Source organism: Phaseolus vulgaris, chromosome 6 (assembly GCF_051622355.1).
Source record: "Phaseolus vulgaris cultivar YP4 chromosome 6, ASM5162235v1, whole genome shotgun sequence".
In the NCBI taxonomy this organism is placed as follows: domain Eukaryota; kingdom Viridiplantae; phylum Streptophyta; class Magnoliopsida; order Fabales; family Fabaceae; genus Phaseolus; species Phaseolus vulgaris.
Genome location: NC_143503.1, coordinates 22,878,858 through 22,901,418, shown reverse-complemented (window position 1 = coordinate 22,901,418; position 22,561 = coordinate 22,878,858). Strand labels below are relative to the sequence as shown.

The window sequence follows — 22,561 nt, the reverse complement described above, 5'->3', positions numbered from 1 at the left end:
TTTCTGCCTTTGGTTTTTTAAATCCAAAAATAATGATAGGTTGGTGTTTTTTATTATTATTAGTATGACTTTTCTATTCCACATTCAGATATTTTTTTAGTCTATGATATTTTGATAAATTCAATATCTTTATATAACTATACCATACAACTATGTATATTTTATTTCAAAATCTTATTTATTAGTATCATTTAAATAAAATATTTTATCATTAGAAAGATTTGTAAAAAATAATTGCTTTTAAAAAGAATATGGGTGTTAAAATATCATTTTTTTTAAAAGCATACATTGACAACAAATTTTTCTTTAAAATAATCAAATGACTAACTATCTTTTAATACTAAACATTGAATTGCGATATTTAATTAAATTATTCATTAAAAATTAATAGAACAAGTTGGAAGATATGGTTTATAAAAACCAAGCTGTGAAGTATCACCAACTTTTTTTCTAGTCTAAAACCTCTCCTGGATTTTTCTTTAACGATAATTTTATTATATATTTTTAAATCTAGACCCTCTCCAATAATTTCAATATTTTTTTTAAATATAAATAAATAGAAATAACTATAATTTTGAAAGTATTTTATATAATCAAACTCAAATATTACGACTTTTTCTATCCACAAATTTGAGTTGGAAATCATAATTAAGAGAAAAAGTCCGATTTTGCTAAGACAAAGAAGTTCTGAAGCTAGTTGAAAAATTTAATGTTTGATACGTTTTCTTCATTTATTTTTAGTCCACAAGCTTGTTGATACTAAATCATCGTCACAACCTAGAGAAGCCTTGTTCTATATATACACACATGGTGTCTCTGAGATCACAGTAAGAGAGATAATGGCTGAAACTGCAGTGGCCATTCTAGTTGAAAATTTGTTAAAGTTACTGAGTTATGAAGGAAAAATCTTAAGAAGGGTTCACAAAGATGTTAAACGCATCAACAATGGCCACTGCAGTTTGAAATTGTGAAACCAAATAAAACCTTTCATAAAGGATGCAGAGGAGAAGGTAGAGGTAGAGAATGTGAAGCAGTGGGGGAATGAGTTGAGGGAAGTGGTGTTTCGCATGGAGGATGTGGTTGATCTGTATTTCATGAAAGTGGCAAAACGTGATGATGAAGGAGATGGAGTTCGTGGTGCATTGGCTAGAGTTGTAGGTAACGTCAAAAGTGTAGCACATCGCAGTGATATTGTATCTGAGATTGAAGATATTAAAGAAACCCTAGATCGTCTCTTCACTATGGGAATAATTCTAGGACTCCAATCATTTGATGGAGGGACTCTTCCTATTGTTCCAAGAAGGTTATACTCTAAACTAAACTTCTATATTTTAGAAACTAAATTATAACCTATAGAAACTAAATTAGAGGTTATAGTAACTAAATTAGAGACCATTTTAGAAATTAAAAAAAAATAATTTATAAATTAGTTTTTATTATTGTTAAATGGTTTCTATATTGGTATCTAATTATCAACCAAGATTTTAACTACCAATTATTTAGTTTCTAAATTTGGTAGCAAAAACTTTGGTTGCTAATTAGATACCAATTTAAAAATCATTTAACAATAATAGAAAATAATTTAGAAACCAAAAACTTTTTAGTCTCTAAAATTATCTCCAATTTAGTAATTATAACAACTAATTATTTTTTGTCACTAAAAATTAGTTTTTATTTCATGATTTTTTTTGTAGTGATAGGACGAAAATGAAAAACATATTTATCCTTTTTAAATTTAATTCAACTTTAAAAAATATTTATAAAATAAGTTTTATTTATAATCAATATAAAATATTTAATATGTTTCTTCACAGTTATGGTATAAAAATATATAAGAATCTTTTTTATTAGCTGTATAGTACTTTTACACACTGAAATACTGATTTTTGTAAATAATAATGAAAATGAGCTTCTGAAATTTAATCTTCAAATCTCTACAATATTGTTTTAGTTCTTAAAATTGTAAAATTTTAGTCATATTAGTTTTTGTTATTATAACTTAGGAATTGAAATAACTATCACTTTTTTTTTGTGCTAATAAAGCCATAATTCAGTGTGCTGTAAGTTTAAGAACTAAATTAATCAGTGTTTATAATTTTAGAGGCTAACCTAATATATTACTCTTTAGGTTAGAGGCTCATTTTGTGGAGGAATCTGAACTTGTTGGTATTGAACATGAAAAGCTGAGTGTTTGGCTGGCAACAAATAATTGTCCAGTGTTGGCGGTGGTAGGCCCCGCAGGGATAGGTAATATAAATTCTTTTTCTTCCAATTCTTATCCCTCTAATTTATTACTTTTCTTTTATCAAATGAATTCAAAATTTGAACCAACAATAAAACCATCTTCAAAGATTTCTTTAATATTAAGCTTGTTCAATTTTCTAATCTTCTTTGCAAAGTTTAAAAGTTGTTAGCTTTAAGAAGACTATGCAAAATGCATTGTTGATCTATGTTTTCATTATGAGAATTTGTTTAAATAGGAGGAAGAAAATATTGATATATATATATATATATATTTTGTTTTGGTTTGCACTAATACAAGGGTTGTTACTTCAAGTCTAGACGATACTATTTTAGAGATTAAAAAAAGTTATTGGTTTGTACATTAGAATTCTATTAATATAAATAGTTTTTAAATTGCTATCTAATTTAGACTTAAACTTACTTCTTAATTTGATATCTTAGTGAGGTTTGATAGACCTATCGTGTCACCCGCTATCGGGCCGCTATCAAACCACCCATAAATATTTAGTATCATGAACAAGATCTATATACCTCAACATGAGGAGATGTGTTGGAAATCCCACATCAACTAGAGATAAGACTAACTTATAATTTATAAGTGGGTGCAAATCTCACCTTACAATTTGATTTTATAAGGTTGAGTTAGGGTTAAAGTCAGTTTCTTATAAGAAATAAGAAATTCTCACCATACAAGTCAGTTTTGAGAGAATGACTTAGGTTTAAAATCACTTTTTTATATGATATCAGAGTCTATCCTTGCAAGAGGTGTGGATATAGGTCTCCTTAGACAAATACATGCATCATCTATTGATCTTAATCCCCAAAATCTTCCTAGCATTTCCAAGATCCTTCATTTCAAACTTGTTGTTTAGTTCAGTTTTAACCTTTTACACATGAGGTTTACTATTGCTTACTAGTAGAATATCATCTACATATAATAACAATACAATGAAAAAACTTTGAAGTAGACACAAGTGTCCTACTTGCTGCATTTAAACCAATGCTTGCAAGTCATGTAAGCAAAAAAAGGCTTAATTGAGTTGAAGAAGAAAGACTTGTGACAGTTGCATCCAAGGAAAAACCTACATAATTCATTTTGACATAGGACGAATGAAACCCTTAATTACGTCAATGTTAAGCTATGGGGACTTTCAACAAACACATCACACTCTTGTTCTAAATACTTCCTATCTATACTAGATGATTACTCGAGAAATTTATGGATCTATTCTTAGATAACGAAGAATGAAGCCTTTGAGAGTTTCAAGAGCTAGAAGTGTTAACTAGAGAACTAAACCAGTAAGATGGTCAAGTGGTTCAAAACTAACAATCATTCAGAATTGTTCAACACCTTTTGCAAAGAGAATGACATTGTCAGGCATCTGACGGTAGTAAGGACTCCTCAATAGAATGACCTAGTAGAGAGTTAGGTGTTGGAGATCCAAAGGTATTTTGTGTTAGAATTGAGGGCCTTAAACAAGAGTGGGGGTGAATTGTTTTTAAACGTTTTTCGCAAAGTTTGAAGGTATTAAGAAAGTCAAAGATGAATCATGTTAGGAAAAACGGTAATTTTTCCACTAAAACAGAACCCTAACAGAGCTACCCGACAAATAATATTGAATAAGCAAAGCGGAATAATAAAAGAGATAAAGAGGAAAACACACACCAAAAAATTGTTAACGGAGTTCGGTCAATTTAGCCTAATCTCCGAGCACAGCTGAAACAACCCACTTTTATTATTATGGGAGAAGATATTACAAATTGGGATATTTAACAGTGAAGGAGGAGATGTTAATTTATAACCCTCAAACCTCCTTTTCCAAACAATGAACCCACCGATGTGGGACTTGGGATTAAGCCAAAATCAACAAATCTCCACCTTGGCTTAATTTCAAGTCTCACCTAATACAAATCTTCTCAAAACATAACAAAAACAAACTTTGCAGTGCTTCAAATTTGCGCCTCCGGGCGCCAACTTCAAATGTGCAAGATATTAACCAAGTTTAAACAATGTTCAAACTTGGCCCTTGTAACCACCTTGGTGAGCATATTTGCAGGATTCTTCGTAGTGTGAATCTTCTGGAGAACAATCTCCTCTTCTTCAAGAATCTCACGCACAAAGTGATAGCGAACATCAATGTGCTTCGTCCGTGCATGAAAGACTTGATTCTTTGCTAAATGAATAACACTCTGACTGTCAGAATATAACTCAAGTTGTTTCTGACCAACTCCCAAATCTTTAAGCAACCCATGAAGCCAAATTGCTTCCTTCATAGCCTCTGTAATCGCCATATACTCTGCCTCTGTCGTAGCAAAGCCACTGTAGACTGCAAGGTAGACTTCCAACTAATTGGCGCTTTTGCTAAAGTGAACAAATAGCCAGTTGTAGACCGTCGCTTATCCAAATCACTTGCATAATCAGAATCACAATATCCAACTATGCATTGACCAAGTGATTCATCTTGCTCAAATGCCAATCCAACATCTAAGGTATTTTGGAGGTACCGTAGAATCCATCTCACAGCTTGCCAATGACCCTTGCCCGGATCATGCTTTGTACCTGCTAACAACACTCACAACCTGTGAAATATCTGGTCTCGTACACACCATTGCATACATCAAGCTTCCAACTGCATTTGCATATGGGACTTTCGCCATGTATTATCGTTATTCATCAATCGTCGGAGATAAACGGCTACTCAATTTCAAATGAGGAGCAAGCGGGGTACTTACAGGTTTTGTATCTTCGTGTATACCAAAACGTTGTAGTACCTTCTGCAAATACTGCTTTTGTGACAGCCAAAGTTTTCCCCTCTCTCTGTCCCTGTTTATCTCCATGCCGAGAATCTTCTTGGCTTCTCCCAAATCCTTCATCTCGAACTCTTTACTCAACTGAGCCTTTAACTTGTCAATCTCAACTTGGCTCTTTGCTGCAATCAGCATATCATCAACATATAAGAGAAAGTAAATGTAGGAACCATCTTCAAGTCTGCGCAAATACACACAGTGATCATATTTGCTTCTCTTGTACTTCTGATCCTTCATGAACTTATCAAATCATTTGTACCACTATCTCGGAGATTGTTTCAGTCCATACAACGATCTGCTAAGTTTACAAACCCAATCTTCTTTACCAACAACCTTGTATCCTTCTGGTTGAGTCATATAGATTTCCTCCTTCAAATCACCATGTAGGAACACGGTCTTTACATCAAGTTGAGCTAGCTCCAAATTCAACTGTGCTACCAAGGCCAACAAAATTCGAATGGAGGAATGTTTAACAACTGAAGAAAATACCTCATTATAATCAATTTCCTCCCTCTGAGCAAAGCCTTTAGCAACCAACCTTGCCTTGTAGCGAACATCTTCTTTATTAGGAAATCCTTCTTTCTTTGCAAATACCCATTTGCACCCAATTTCCTTCTTACCTTTTGATAATTGTGCCAGCTTCCACGTCTTGTTCTTCTTCAAAGACTGCATCTCCTCTTCCATCGCACCTGCCCAATTCCCACTCTTTGAACTCAGAATGGCTTCTGGGTAAGTGGATGGAATGTCATCAACAACTGGAAGTGCATAGGCAACCATATCCATGAAACGAGCAGGCTTCTGAATATCTCGTCTCTGTCTTCTAACTGCAATTGGCGCTGATTGTTGTTGAGATTCTTGGGTAGGAACCTCTTCCTCATCTGACACTTCTTCTGCCATAGGAGAGTCACTTGTGGTATTTCATGTTGGGATCACCACTGTCTGCTCAAACTCCACCTGCTTCCGAACACACTCCATCTGTTGCGGAGTACTGTCAGCTCCTTCTGGATTTACCTTCTTTAACATGGCAGATTCATCAATGGTAACATCCCTGCTGATAATCGTCTTCTTTGCCTCTAGACACCACAAACGGTATCCCTTCACTCCAGGACTAAAGCCCATGAAAAGATCCTTCTTTGCCCGTGGATCCAACTTTGATTCAATCACATGATAATATGCAATAGAACCAAAAACATGCAAAGAATCATAATCAGTTGCAGGTTTTCCAGACCATACCTCTAACGGGGTTTTGCCATCTATAGCAAATGATGACAAACGACTGATGAGATGTTGAGCGTATGTCACAGCCTCAACCCAAAACTCTCTGCCTAACTCAACATTAGACAACATACAACGAACTTTCTCCACAAGTGTCTTGTTCATACGCTCCGACACCCTATTCTGCTGTGGTGTTTTTCTAACAGTGAAGTGTCGAACTATGCCAGAATCTTGGCAATACCTTCAGGAACGAATCACTCTTGTATTCTCCTCCATTGTCTGTTCGGAGAACCTTAATCTTCCTTCTTGTCTGGTTTTCAACTTGAGCTTTCCACTTAAGGAAAATTTCAAGCACATCATTTTTGTTCTTCATAGAAAACACCCAAACTCTCCTGGAAAAATCATCCACAAAAGTGACAAAATAATGCCTACCTCCGATTGACGGAGTCTTGGCAGTTCCCCACACATATGAATGCACATAATCCAGAATACCCTTGGTATTGTGAATTGCAGTGCCAAACTTCACTCTTCGTTGTTTTCCCAGAACACAATGCTCACAAAATTCAAGTTTGCAAGCCTCCGTACCTTTTAACAATCCCTGCTTGGTAAGAATTTGCAAGGATTTCTCTCCAGCATGTCCCAACCTCACATGCCAGAACTTCGTTGCCTCGTCATCCTTCTTAGTGCTAGAAGTTGATGCCGCTACTATCCCCACCACTGTACTACCTTGATAGTAATACAAATTGTTCTTTCTCACGCCTTTCAACATCACCAGTGCTCTTGAAGTTGCTTTAAGAATTCCATCTCACATCGTCACAACTAGGCCTTTAGATTCTAAAGCCCCCAATGAGATGAGATTCTTCTTCAACTTTGGCACGTACCGTACATCCCGCAAAATTCTGGTGGATCCATCATGATTCCGCAACTTGATTGAACCTATCCCAGCTGTCTTACATGGATTATCATTACCCATGTAAACAACCCCGCCATCAAGTTCTTGAAATTCAAATAACCATTCCCGAATGGAACACATATGATAGGTACAACCTGAATCTAATATCCACTCATTTGGATACGATGATGCTGAAAGCGAAACAATTAAAGAGATATCTGATTCCACATCACTTTTGCCTTCTGCAACATTTGCATCTTGCGGAGCCTTTCCTTTCTTCTGCAGTTTTGGACAGTCTTTCTTCCAGTGTCCTTTCTCATGACAGAAAACACACTCATCTTTGGCAACGGCTCGACCTTTAGACTTAGACCTCCCTCTTCTCCCCTTTGTATGGCTTTGCTGACGACCTCTTGCCACCAATGCTTCTTCTGATGTCGTTGATTTAATTTTTATCTTATCCTGCTTTCTCAAATCATGACTATATAAAGCAGAACAAACAACATCTAACGACACATTCTCCTTCCCGTGAAGGAGCGTAGTCTCCAAATGTTCAAATTCATCAGGAAGAGATGATAACAACATCAAAGCCAAATCTTCATCCTCAAACTTCACATCTAAATTCAACAGGTCTGCTACTAATTGATTAAACATAGTGATGTGTGCATTCATAGTAGTACCTTGTTGGTAGTCAAATCAGAACAACCTTTTCTTCATCAGGAGCTTATTCTGACCACTGTTCTTCAGAAACTTGTCCTCCAATGCCTTCCACAGTTTGTGTGCAGAAGTCTCATTTTTTACAACATACTTCTGCTCTCTAGACAGGCAGGATCGAATAGTTCCGCATGCCAATCGGTTGATGATGCTCCAGTCTTTCTCCTCTACCTCTTCTGGTTTCTCTCCTTCAATAGCAATATCAAGACCTTGCTGAAAAAGAGAGTCCAAGACCTCTCCTTGCCACATGCCAAAATGTCCAGTGCCATCAAATATTTCCACCGCCAATTTCAAAGTGGACATCGGGAACCTCGACCATGATGACGAGGAGCCCGACACTCTGGATACTTCCTTTACATCTTCTTCTTGATTTGTCATTACAAACTCAAAATATAGTATTCAATATTACAAATAATTTCAAACAACCCAAGGGTGAACCTTCGGCTCTTGATACCACTTGTTGGGAAAAACGGGTAATTTTCGCACTAAAACAGAAACCTAACAGAGCTACCCGACAAATAATATTGAATAAACAGAGCGGAATAATAAAAGAGATAAAGAGGAAAAAACACACTAGAAAATTGTTAACGGAGTTCGACCAATTTAGCCTAATCTTGAGCACAGCTGAAACATCCCACTTTTATTATTATGGGAGAAGATATTACAAATTGGGATATTTAACAGTAAAAGAGGAGATGTTAATTTATAACCCTCAAACCTCCTTTCCAAACAATGAACCCACCGATGTGGGACTAGGGATTAAGCCAAAATCAACAAATCATAGCCAAAGGAATGAAATAACACAAGATAGAAAACAATTTTAGTTGAATTCCAGAAATTCAACTAGTTGTTTCTGCGATTCAACCGGTTGTTTTTATCAGCAGAGTATAAAAACTACTAAAAACAAATATAAAAGAGTTAAGGGAGAGAAAGAATCACTCAAGCAATTTTATACTGGTTCACTCTTACACCAAAAGCTACATCCAGTTCCCAGAAACCTTTGGGTATCCACTAAGTAATAAAAAACCAGATTACAAACACATAACCACCAAATAAGTGATTTGATCCCCTTAAGAACACACACTTCCTTTGGCACACCACAATCATACCACGGATCAGAACACCCTCTAACTCTGTGAACACCAGTTCTTACAAAATTACAAATGAAGAAAGAAATAGGATTGATCACACCTGGTACAAATCAAATCAAAGTACACAACAAGTCCTACTTCACTCTTAGAGAAATATCCAAAGCCTTAAACAATCTTGGAGAAAAACTTGATTTCACAAACTTTTCTTGTTAATCTTAGCTAGGAGCGTATAACAGAACATATATACTCCAAAAAGCAGTTGAAAACATTTATTGTGAAAGCCAAATCAGTTTCAAATCATTTAAAGCAGATTTAACCAACTTAACATAATTTTGTTAAGAAAATTAAACAAACAATCGATTGTTTTGTCGAAATAACCGATAGAATTGGTTTGACAACAAAGTCAACCAAATACAAATCTGCCAAAACCAGTTTCAAAAACCTTAAGTATGGAACAACCGATTGAAACAATAAAACAATTGGTTGTTTTTCTGCTTCTTCCACTAAAAATTGGAATTACATATAGCCAAAATCTGTGTGTAAGACCAAAAACCCGTATGTAAAACTGTCGTAGCATTAACCACTAGACGATAAGTTCTTTGGTCATATTATGATTTTTATTATACTTCTTATTATTAATATAATTTATACTTATTATTATTAATAATAATAAGTGTAATAAAATCATAATAATACAAAAGAAATTGTCTGGTGTAGTGGTTAAAGTTTCTTTGGTCACTGAAGGAACTCGATTTTGAATCCCATCCACTGCTGATTTTATTTTACATACGGAAAAACCCGTATGTAATATCTATTTACATACGGATTTTAAGTTGAAGACTCTTGAGGAAATTTCATAATGTGAGCTTGGAAATAGCTATGATGGTGAAAAATATCACATTGAGATAGGGTTAGGTAAAGAAGTTTTTTATTTCCTATAAGATAATGCGTTAGATGATCTTTAGATGACATATCTTCTGGTGAAGACAAACATTCTTATGATTACAGATTGCAAGAGATAGAACTAGGAGAACGATAAGATCCCAGAAAGGTATGGATATCTCATTATATACTCCTTAGTGGCTTCTAGTAAGGTGTTAGATGATTAACCATCTAGTGTATCCTTTGCACTAGAAAGTAAGAAAAGGACTCAATGGTTAGACGACATGAATGAGGAGATGAATTCACTTCATCTGAACAATACATGGACTCTTGTTCATAGACATGTGGATTCTAGGTTGGTCAGTTGTAAATGAATTTTCAAATGCATAAATGATAATCTAGAAACGGGTCAATAAAATTCAAGGCAAGATTGGTAGTTAGAAGTTTTACTTAGATAAAAGGAGTAGATTATAATTATGTGTTTTTATTTGTAGTAAAGCAAAAATCCATTCGAATGTTGTTAGTCATGGTTGTTAAGCTTAACCTTAAGTTGGAACATATGGACATTAAAAATATGTTTCTATATGGAGACTTAGAGTAGACCATTTACATAATAATAATAATAATAATAATAATAATAATAATAATAATAATAATAATATATATATATATATATAAGGATTTAAGGTAGGAGGAAAGAAATATTATGTTTGTAAGTTAAATAAATTTTTGTATAGTTTGAAACAAATCCCAAGACAATGGAATAAACGATTTGATGAGTGCATAACCTTCTATGTCATATTTTGGTCTTGGATAAAACGTTTTGCAAACCAGTAGGCACTGAGCCAAATGTGACAACACCTTCCAAGACACACATGTCATTTTTCCTCACACCCTTCATAGAAACCATGAACCCCCTCAATACTTTCAATACTTCCCTCCCACCTTTAAAGAAGCATCCCTTCTTTTCAAGCTCACCAAAGGATATAAGATTACACTACAAGTTAGGTACAAACCTAACTTCCTCCAACATACTCTGAGTTCCATCATGAGACGAACAAGACTTATTGTCACCAAGTTTAGTAAACTCTTGGAACAACAAACGATTATGTGTCATATACAATGAGCATCAAAAGCCCATTATCCACTCACAATTATTAGTAATGCGTGACACCATTATGACCTATAATGATTCATAACCATCTTTGACCAGAGTTGTTTCATCAGACACATATGGTCCCTCAGACCATTTTATAAACTCAAACAATCTATCTAAGTTGATAGCCTTCTTTTGTCTATTTGGACAAGGAACTTTTGGTGTGTCGTTTCTTCTAGCAATGGTAACATCTAATGGACAATGTATTCAACCATTCTTCATCCTCAAATTTGATCTCCTTCTACCTCCTCTATTATCACTAGGAGACAGTCAACCCCTTGCCATAAGGCCATCTCCAACACTAAACGCCTTAACTTCAAAGTTCTAGTTCAACATGTTGTTGTCCAACATCACCCAATAGCATCTCCCTATTGTGCCCTCTGCCACGATGACAACTGGCCTTCAAGATAAGCGATTTCCCCCTATAGAGACCGCACTGTGTTTCTTCCACCATCGTGTTCGCTGACCATCCGAATTTACTGTTGCCGGATGCCAACAGTTCTTCGCCGCGTCTTCCACAGAAGGGACGTCCACCACGAGCAAGTCACCCTCCTTCCCATCCGCCAGTGAACTGCCCGTGAACGTCGTTGCCTCGCCGCCAACGCCTCTTGACATCTTTATGGTGAACGAAGAGAGAAACGGCCGTGGAGATTGAGGAACGAAACCCTCCAACCCTGACACTTCCGCTTCAGTCAGGGCCCACCTCCTCTCCATGACAGATGGGCTTCTCTCCAAAGTGGCTTTGTCCGCTTCAACCAGAGTTTCCAATAAAGCTACAATTTTTTCAAAGCATTCAACGTTCCAAAGTTTCAAGGGTATGCCCCTACAGTGAACCCACACCAGCTTATCAACTGCTACAAATGGATCTTTCCATGGAGCAATGGTGTCAAATAGCTCTTTAAACCATTCTTTGTTTTCCTCAGTAGCTTCTTTAACTTTTATTTCATCCTCCCCCATTAGAAGTACGTGAAATCCACCCAAGTACTTGACCTGTATGAAACTATATACTCCCAAAATGAAGCTTTCATTCAGATATCCAACTTTGCTCAAGTCTGAAACCCTTCCAATATAGCACTGTTTGAACCACTTTTGGGGTGTTTCTCCTACCGTGAATTGTATAGCTTCTATTCTTTCATTCTTAAGTGGTTATGCTCTATTTCCATTCTTGACAGCGTGTGCATATGATTGATTTGTAACGTTTGCCCTCCACACTTTTTTGCCTGCATTTCTTCCACCTTTGTCTCTGCTTTCAGATTAATATTTGATTCCTTTCTGGTTTTGGCTATTTTATTGTACTTAGTTCCATATTAAATTTACTCTTTGCTCCAACTCCCTAATGTTTTGAACGCCCATAGAATCTAACAAATTCAAACCTTTGCATCTTTATATTTAACCTCCTGTAAAGACCTTCCACGTGTCCACTTCCTTGAAATCATAGGAAAAGTTTGAGAAGAAGAAAGGTGTTTCCATTTGCATTCAAAATTTTATTAAATTAAGATATCAAGTTGAAAATAAATCTAAATAGAAATACTATTAATTAATAATGCACATTTTACACACAAAAAAATTATTAAATAAAAACTAATTTTAATGACAAAAAATAATTAATTGTTATATTTACTAAATTAGATACTAGAAAAATTATTTATATCTAAATTAGTTTTTATTTTTATTTTTTTCAGCAAAGAATTAATTAAATTAAATTAGGGACACTTTAGGGGTGTCCCAACCCTTATACAATAAAACATAAAACCTATTCTACCAAAAGATTGTAATTAGCCTACTTAACCAAGCACACATTAGTTAAAAAACAGCCCCAAAAGCCTACAAGACCAACTTCATGTAAAAAACTCACAGACCATTCCACATAAAGATTACCTGTTAACCAATGAAGCCTTAAGGATACACACATCAGCCATTTCCATTCTCTTTTAACCACTTCAAAAGAAACTGTACTCTGCCAACCCAAATAATGATTTAGCACCGAAACATACATTGAAGTAGTCCTTTGTGGTTACTCCAGTTTTGGAAAGTGCTTGGTAAAACTTGAGCTTAAAGCGCTTCCGACTTAGTTTTCAGCTTCCTGCCAAAACCTCCCCACAACTAGTGATTTTCTCCCACAATCTTGCGAAACATTTAAGACGTAAATCCGACCGTCTTCCTTCAAGGTACTTTCTGTCTTCCTACTCCTTTTACTGGAATGAACCTTGCTCCCCTTAAAGGAATAAATCATGATCCCCACGGCTGAACCTGCATCAAGAGAAAACAACCTTCCCACCACACAAATCTAACACAAAGAATCAAGACAGATGTCTTCTACAATCAAATTACACCACGTCCATCCATGGAAACATCTTATATAGAAGGTTGTAAGAATTCCTTTAATTCACAAGTAGAAGTATGTGTGAGATTGAAAAGAACAAAAAACAAAATTAACAAAATTAAAAGCTCCACACTTACCTTGATACCATATTGATACAAGTTAAAGGTGATAAAATCCAGTATGAAAAGGAGAAAGTGACTTTCTTATCTTTATGTTTCATCCACACCCATGATTGTACTTGTGCCATAGTGAAAATTTCCTCTGCATCTACCTTTGCTTGAATGAAAGTAACCCTATTTCTATGCTTCCATATACTCCATACAATTGAGACCCAAAGACTCTTCCAAAGTCTATTGCCTTCCTTATTAAAGCAAATACTATAGAATTGTTCGAGATGATTAGTCAACACATTGTGGTTCACCGAACTAATTCCCAACCAGCTAAAGCACATATTCCACACTTCACTTGATTCCCTACATAAAAGAAGGATATGTGTAGATGTCTCCTCTTCCCTTCCGCATAAAGCACATGAAGTATCCCTTAATCGCATTCCCCTCTTATACAAAATTTGTTTTGTCGCTATCCTATTCGAGAGGGTTCTCCACACAAAGGACAAGGCTGAAGGCAAGGCCTTCAGATTCCAGAGAGTACCAAACACTGATTTCCCCCCTTGCCTGTAATTAACTAGTTTATTATAAGCAGATTTAACCGAGAAAGTGTTTGATGGAGGATCGTTCCATAATCTTACATCGTCGTACTCAGGTTGAACTGACACCAATGTTATTACCGACATAAAATCTTCTACCATAGACTTCTCCCATTCAAACCATTCTCTTCTCCAACTGAACTTCCATTCCCATCTGCCTGTATTCCACCTGCCAAAACTTCTGATGGTCTTGTCTTTAAGCTCAGAGTTGTTATATATTCTTTCATACCTTGCTTTGAGTTGGCCAATAGCTAGCCATTCGTCTTCCCAAAATTTAATCTTCTCCCCTGTTCCAACTTTCCAGGTTGTATTCTGATTGAACCAATTGTCACCTTGGTCTGAGCGGCCAACTTTAAATAAATCATACCACCATCTAGATGTAAACTTATTTCGTTTCGGTGCACATGAACTTGACAACCTCCTCAGGTCGTACTTAGATTCCAAAACCTCCTTCCAAAGTCCACCCTCATTGGACTCTAACCTCCATTGCCAAAAGAGCCTTATTAAACAAATCTATACGTCTAATGCCTAAACCACCCTCCTCTTTCGCTTTACAGATACTTTCCCAACTAGTCCAAGCGATTTTTCTCCCTTCCTTTCCCCACCCCCACAAGAACTTTCTCTGCAGCTTAGCAATTTCTTTACACACTCCAGTTGGGGCTTTAAAAAAGGACAGAAAAAATAGTGGAACAACATTGATAACAAATTTTATAAGGCAGACTCTTCCAGCAAAAGATAAATTCCCTCCCTTCCAAACAGACAACTTCTTTCTTATCTTTACTAACACTGGTTCCCAAAGAGAACACCTAGATGGATTGCCGCCTATAGGTAAGCCTAGGTAAGTGAACGGGATATCCATTAGACCACAATGGAGAATTTCAGAATACATCTTCACCTCGTACCTATCTACTCCGATTGCCCCTATCTTACTCTTGTGAAAGTTTACTTTGAGGCCAGAGCTTAGTTCAAAACATCTTAGAATAGCCTTGATGCACATGATGTTCTTCACATTTGGTTCACATACGAAAAGGGTATCGTCCGCGAATTGTAGTAAATTCACCTCCACCTTCTTAGCCCCTACTTTGATACCCGAAAGCAAGTTTTTTCTTGTCGCTTGCTTTGCTAACCCAGCTAATCCTTGTGCGACAATCAAAAACAAAAACGGCGCCAGCGGATCCCCTTGTCTAAGGCCTCTAGTCAGTTTGAACTCCTTTGTCGGGCTACCATTTACCAAAACCGATACTGTAGCTGATTCAAGGCAGGCTCTAATCCATTGAATCCACTTCCCGCAGAAGCCTAGCCTTCCCATCATGTAAAATAAAAACTCCCAACTTACCGAATCATACGCCTTCTCAAAGTCAAGTTTCACGATCACCCCACTCTTTCTCCTTTTTTTCAAATCGTCCACAACCTCATTCATAACGAGAACACTGTCTAGCAAACCTCTATTAGACAGAAAAGCAGATTGTGACCCGTCAATCACATTCGCAATGACCCTTTTAATCCTATTAGCTAGCACTTTCGTCAGAATCTTGTACAGACAACCCACGAGAGATATAGGTCTATACTCTTCAAGGGATTGGGGGTTCTCCGATTTTGGGATCAACGTAATAAAGGACGCATTACAAACCTTCGGTATCATCCCCTATTTATGAAAGAATTTTACAGCTCCCAACATGTCTTTTTCTAGGATATTCCAATTATTTTTAGTGAAGCTGAATGTTACTTCATCTGGGCCAGGGCTTTTATGGCTATCGCAATTCCATATGGCTTCCTTTATTTCTTTTTCATCGAACGGATCTGTCAAGAACCTGTTTTCAGAGTCAGATATCTCCTTGAAAACCACGTTGTCCAACCTAACTCCGATATCTTCGGTAGTCGACATCTTGTTTTTGTAGAATTCCAAAACCATCTCTTTTACCTTGTTTGGTTCTTCCACCCAGTTCCCGGATATATTACAATTGACACCTTTTATTTCATTCCTCATCCTCCTCCATTTGATTGAAGCATGAAAAAATTTAGAGTTTAAATCCCCCTGCTTAATCCACAATGCTCTTGACTTTTGTTGCAATAGAGATTCGATTCTCTCATTTAAAACCTGTAACTGACTTAGAAGTTCTCTTATTTCAATGATCATGTTTTCGTCCAAGCCTTCATCATCATCTCTTGAATCCAACACTTGTATTTTCCTCAAGATCTCAAGTTTTAACTTATCAGTGTGCCCAAAAACATCTCTGTTCCAACCTTTCAGGTCACTCTTTAGCATTTTCAGTTTCTCTTTTAATACCCAAATTTCGTTACCTTGAACCAAATAACTTTCCCACTTGCTTTTAACAAAATTAACAAACTCTTTATCTTCCTGCCAAATGTCAAGAAACCTAAAAGGTTTTGGTCCCCAATCTGCCACATTTGATTTTAACACTATCGCGCAGTGATCAGATATTTGTCTCTCTGCAACGTATTTCTTACTACCTGGCCAGTGTTGTAACCATTCAAAAGACATCAAAAACCTGTCAAGCCTACTCTTTGCTTTACCGTTAGGTCTATACCAAGTGTATTTTCTTCCAATGCAGGGTATATCCACCATTTCCATATTATCAATGAAGTTATTAAAACCTTGCACCTCTCTCTTATAACTACTCACTCTGTTAACCCCCTTCGTTCCCTCTCATTTCTTATAGAATTGAAATCCCCCAATATACACCAAGAGCAGCAAGGTTCCCTTTGCCTAATCTCCAATAACTCTGACCACATTTGTGTTTTCTCATGTATAATACAAGAAGAATACACATTTACAATAATAACAGGAATATTTTTCTCCTTAGATAACCCAGAGAACACAATGAACCGTCTATTAATAATATTACTAGTGCACTGAAAGAATATTTTGTGCCAAACCATAAGAATACCCCCTGACCCGTTTGCTGGTTCACTATATAAGAAATCAATGTCATTGTCTCCCCATAACTTACAACATAAATCTAAATTGAAGTTATTCATTCTTACTTCTTGCAAACATAGCAATTTAATCCCTTCCTTTCTAATAATTTCCTTTACATACCTCCATTTTACAGGGCTCCCAAACCCTCTCACGTTTAAAGAAAGGATTCTCATAAACAACCTAAAACCTCCCCCTCTTCCCTTTTAAGTTTCAAAAACCTATCCCTTTTTTCTAATTCTTCTAAGCTTACCATAACTTTTCCTTCTTCCCCACAAGAAGCCCCTAACTGTTTGCCCAACTCCCACACTCTAATTGTTTCAAGGCTCCCATGTTTCAACCAAACTAAGCGATTGCAGTTATCAATGGCCGTATCCGAAACAGAATTACTAATTTGAGAAAGAACTAACCTTATATTCTTGCGTTCGTCCCGCTTGCTACTTTTGCTTGATTCTCCCACCCAGAATACTCTCCTCTCCATTGTTGCAGACGAATTAGAGGTGAACGAATTGTTGACTTGCTTTTTTTGGTCCACTTCATCCTCAATCAGTTGGGTCCCCTTTTTCTTTTGCTTGCCAAATGGAGGATAAGTGTCTTTGATTCTGCTTGATTTCGAATCCGATTGAAAATGACATTGCTTGTGCTTAGTCTTTACGACGACAGGGGAGAGTAACTTGGAAGATTCGTTTACCTTCCCCTCTTGTGACTCTCGTAGCAAATCCTCCACCCTCGATACAGACTTAGATGAGACGTGAACTCCCCCCTTGTTCCCTTCCGCCGTTGACGAAGTTTGAGAGGATAAATCCTCTATTCCTTTCGCTTCCGGTGTCACCGTGCACGGAAAACTCCTCCTATTCTCCTTCGTAACCTCAGACGATTTAGAAGGGGGCGCGGTGGTTGCTTTGTTTCGTGCTTTCCCATAGTGTGAGGTGATTTTGTCTTTCCCGCCAAGGCCTCCCTGTTCAGATTCATTGAGAGAGATAAAATTTCCAGATATGAGCTGCCTTCCCAGCGACCCATTCCAAAGCATCTCCTCACCGTAGACAGCTGGGTCAGATTTCGACGAGGCCTCAAAAAGATTTTTACTTCTGCACCTCCCTTCCTTCTCCACATAGGTTGCGCAGACCAACCTTTCTTGGGCCAATACTGAAGGCCCAAACCTATTGTCCACCTCAGCCCTACTTAGAGCCGTTGGAGAGTTAGCCTCTAGGACATCCTTTCCTATGATAGTACTGAAAATAGGTGCAGAGAGAGGGCCTATTGGTCTAACCGAGATAGACTCGCCACCACCCACCGATACAATAGGTTCCGATCTCCGGTGACCTTGCATCGGCGGTGGCTGGACGTTTCGCATTTCCGCCATTATATTCTCCTCCTCCACCTCTCTAACGTCCTCAAAATCCCTACTCCCCGAGCGCGCTGAAGCATTTGATGCAATTGAGCCCACCTCTGTTTCCATGCCTTCAGATTCTTCGCTCCAGTGGCATTGACACAGTTTATAGTCTGGGACAGTGCACTCTTCCTCCACCGAAACCTGATACAAAACCTCATTAATCTTCATATAACTGGTTATCTTCGCCTCACATCCCACTGGAACTCTAATTTTGAACCTTGCATACTCGAGCTCTTCCAATGCCAAAGTTGCCTCGTCGATCTCGACAAGGGTTCCCAGTAACGCTGCTATGTGCTTGAAACACTCTGAATTCCATAACTTCAGTGGTAAGCCCCTGCATCTCACCCAAACCAATTTATCCACCGCTACAAATTGTTCTTCCCAGGGAATGATTGTGTCAAACATTTCTTCAAACCATTCTTTATTCTCCTCTATGGCTTCATTGATCTTTATCTCATTTTCCCCCTTCAACAGCACATGGAAACCACCCAGAAACTTGACCTTTATATATCCAAGGCCTCCCAAAATAAAACTTTCGTTTAAGCTAGATACCTTGTTTAGATCCGAGACTCTCCCAATATAACACTTATTTATTATAGATAAATAGATTATAGATTGATATATAATTAGTTATCAATATTTTAGTTACCAACTTTATAATATAAATAATTGGTAGCTAAAGATAGTTAGATATCAATTTAGAAACTAATTTAGATATTAATAATTTTTTTAGTCTAAAAAATAATATATAGATTAGCCAGTATAAAAATTAATTAATTCTATATTTAAAATTGATCTCATAATGTCAATACATAGAAAAAATAGTTATGATAACCTAACCTGCAATTGAATAAACACTATTGCACTTATGATCATATATTATTAATTATGTTTTATATTATAATAATGTTTTGATTTAAAGATGATATTTATTTATAATTTATTTTATTAACCTTTCCAGTATTTTTATTTAAAAAATGTAAACACGCAATTCTAAATTCAAAAGTGTTTCTTTTAATTAATTAATATTTTGCTGATAAAAAAATCATTATATAAAAAACTACCTATATCCTCTGAAATAAGAGTGAAATTTTGTGATTTTTTTTAACTAAAATATTTATTTATTAATTTGTAAATAGATAAATAAATAATGAAGGCAAATATAAGTTTATAATACAAATTTAAAATGGTTACTTATGTAGAACGGATACACAAATAAGTATTATAGTAGCTTACTAAGCTCTACTTATTCTTATATGTATATAGTTAAAAATGACTTTTATAATTAACTTTTTTTTATAAAGTAGGAAAAGTAAATTGGAGAGTGTGTGAAAATTGTTGTAAAGAATATTAAAAAGATTGTTATGGTGGTATACAAAGTAAATTATATTAACATTTTTATTTTCTGTGATATTTTCTTAAGGTAAAACTACAATCGTGAAGAATGTGTATAAGAAACACATGAAGGATTTCGACTTTTGTGTATGGATAACCATGCCTCACTCTCAACCTGATGATTTCAACCTAATAAAGCAAATTAAAGATAAGGTAGTTATGACAGACCCTCGTGCATCACCTTCATTGAGGAGTGAAACAGTGGAGGATCTTGCAGAAAAATTGAGAGGATATTTGAGAGAAAAAAGGTGCCTCATTGTGTTTGATGATGTGAGGGAATTAAAATTTTGGAAGACTATCCAATATGCCATACCTCTACATCGTGTTATTATCACTACACAAAATGCAAATTTTCCAAATCATATTGGAAGTGATACATCTGTTGAAGTACATAAGTTAGAACCTTTGTCTTTACAAGATGCTTTGAAGCTCTTTCACCAGAAGGTTAAGCAACTGCAATTCCCTGAATTGAGTCATTTGTCCAAAGAATTTATGGAAAAATGCAATGGGGTGCCACTCGCTATTGTGGCTCTTTCTAGTCTTCTTTCCACTAAGAAATCTGCCATTGAATGGAAAAGGGTACTTCATAATCTTGGATCATTATTGCAAAGTAACACTGATCTTGAATTGGTCCAACAAGTAATGTTGCTAAGTTACCGTGATCTTCCTTCTCACCTCAAACAATGCTTCTTGTACTTTGGCCTTTTCCCTGAGGGCTACTCCATTAGTTGCATGAGGCTTATTCGCTTGTGGGTAGCAGAGGGTTTTCTAAAAGCAGATACGGGAGACAAATCAATGGAGGAATTTGGAGATGAATACCTAGATGAACTAATCTGTAGAGGATTGGTTCATATTTCTCGAGTTGATTTTGATGGAAGACCTAAAAGTTGTCATGTGTATAACTTCATGCATATGATCATAGCTAGGATTTGTGAAGAACAAGTGTTTTGTCATGTGATGGACGATATAAGAACACCACCCAACTCCAACATGGATTTCATTCGTAGACGTTTATCAATTATAAAGAAGAAGAATTATGCTAATATGGAAAGAGCCGAAAACTGGGAGAAAGTGAGGTCTTGTTTTGTTTTCGATGATGCTAAGAAGTGGCAAGTGAACAACCATTTTTTCTCTAGCTTTGAGTTTTTGATTCGATTAGACTTATCTGATGCAAGTCTATGTATTGATGTTCTTCCCCAACAAGTTGGAAATCTATTGAACATGAAATACTTGAGCCTAAGGAACACCAACATCAAGTCACTTCCAAAGTCCATTGGCAACCTAGTGAATCTGCAGACTCTAGACCTAAAGCAAACTAAAGTGCATGAAGTGGAGATCAAGAAGCTTGTCAAGTTACGCCATCTCCTAGCTTACTATGTCAATAATCAAAATTCCGATTTGGACCGTTTAGAAGGCCTGAGGTTAAGTAAAGGAATTCAAAATCTAGAATCATTGCAGAAACTATCATTTTTAGAAGCAACTGATAGCATTATAAATGGACTGGAAAAACTAACCAAGTTAAGGAAGTTGGGAATCATAAAGCTAGAAGAACAACATGGTGAAACACTATGCAAGGCTATAGAGGGCATGATTAATCTATGTTCTCTAAGCATTGGGGCATTGGGAAAACAAGGCATGCTTAAGTTACAATCTTTAAGGAATCCTCCATTGTCACTTAAACGCCTTTACCTAAATGGGCGTTTAGGAACACTTCCAGTTTGGATACCAAAACTTATACATCTTAAAAGATTGTACTTGAAGTGGTCTGATCTAAAAGCAAGATCCATTACCTTACCTTAAGGATCTGCCAGAATTGCTGTACCTTGAGTTGTATGATACATATAAAGGTGTTGAGTTGCATTTCAATAATGGATGGTTGAAACTGAAGGTTTTGTGCTTAGGATTGTTGCCAAACTTGAAGACCATAAAGATTGATAAGGGACAAGTTCCTTGTCTTGAAGTGTTGAAGATAGGGAGATGCCATGGAATGATAACGGTTCCCAGAGATATACAGAACTTGAAGCATCTTCAAAAGCTTTATCTTTATGATATGCATGAAATATTTATAGGGAGTTTAACTGATAAGCAAAATGGAGACTATATGATTATTAGCAAAATACCTCTTGTGGAATACTCCAAGATTGACCATTTTGCCACTTTTCATGATACTGATTCTTGAAGATAGATCTGCTGGTAACAGGTAAATCTCGAAGCACAAGGTAACCGTTGTTATATATGTTTTTATTGTTTGAATAGTCACCATTTTATACCTTTTTGAAATGGATAATTATTGCTTGTAATTAGGATATTATTTCTAGGCCTTCAACGTTCCATTGGTGAGAATAATTACATGATCTTTCTATTCAAAAAAAAAAAATGGGTAGTTCCAATCTAACTAGACATAACTTAATTACATGTGGACACGCATTCCTAGATTGTTTAGAGTGTTTTCCTGAACAACTTAAGTCAATAACCAAATCTCATATAGTTATATTGAGTGCACATAAGACATTAATTGGATATTAATTGGTGGAATTGATGGTTGCTACTCACATCAATTAGGAATGTATAAATCCTATACATAATTGAATATGGATAACCACTTAATTCAAAAGCGTATAACTTAATTACGTGATAAATGTCCACAAATTTCTAAATTGATTATTTTACTATGTTTACGACCATTATCAAACCATTATGTTCAATACAATCAAATAAAATTGAATTGGTGGAGTTGTTGTGGGTGAGGATCATTAAAAAAAACAAACACGACACAATTTCAATCGAAGCAACCGTTAATTTGTAAC

General features: G+C 36.1%; 1 pseudogene; it reads left to right on the top strand.

Annotated features, from left to right (window-relative positions):
* The first annotated feature begins 839 nt into the window (after positions 1-839).
* Positions 840-22,054, top strand: LOC137833071 (disease resistance protein RPM1-like; annotated as a pseudogene).
* Positions 22,055-22,561: the final 507 nt, after the last annotated feature.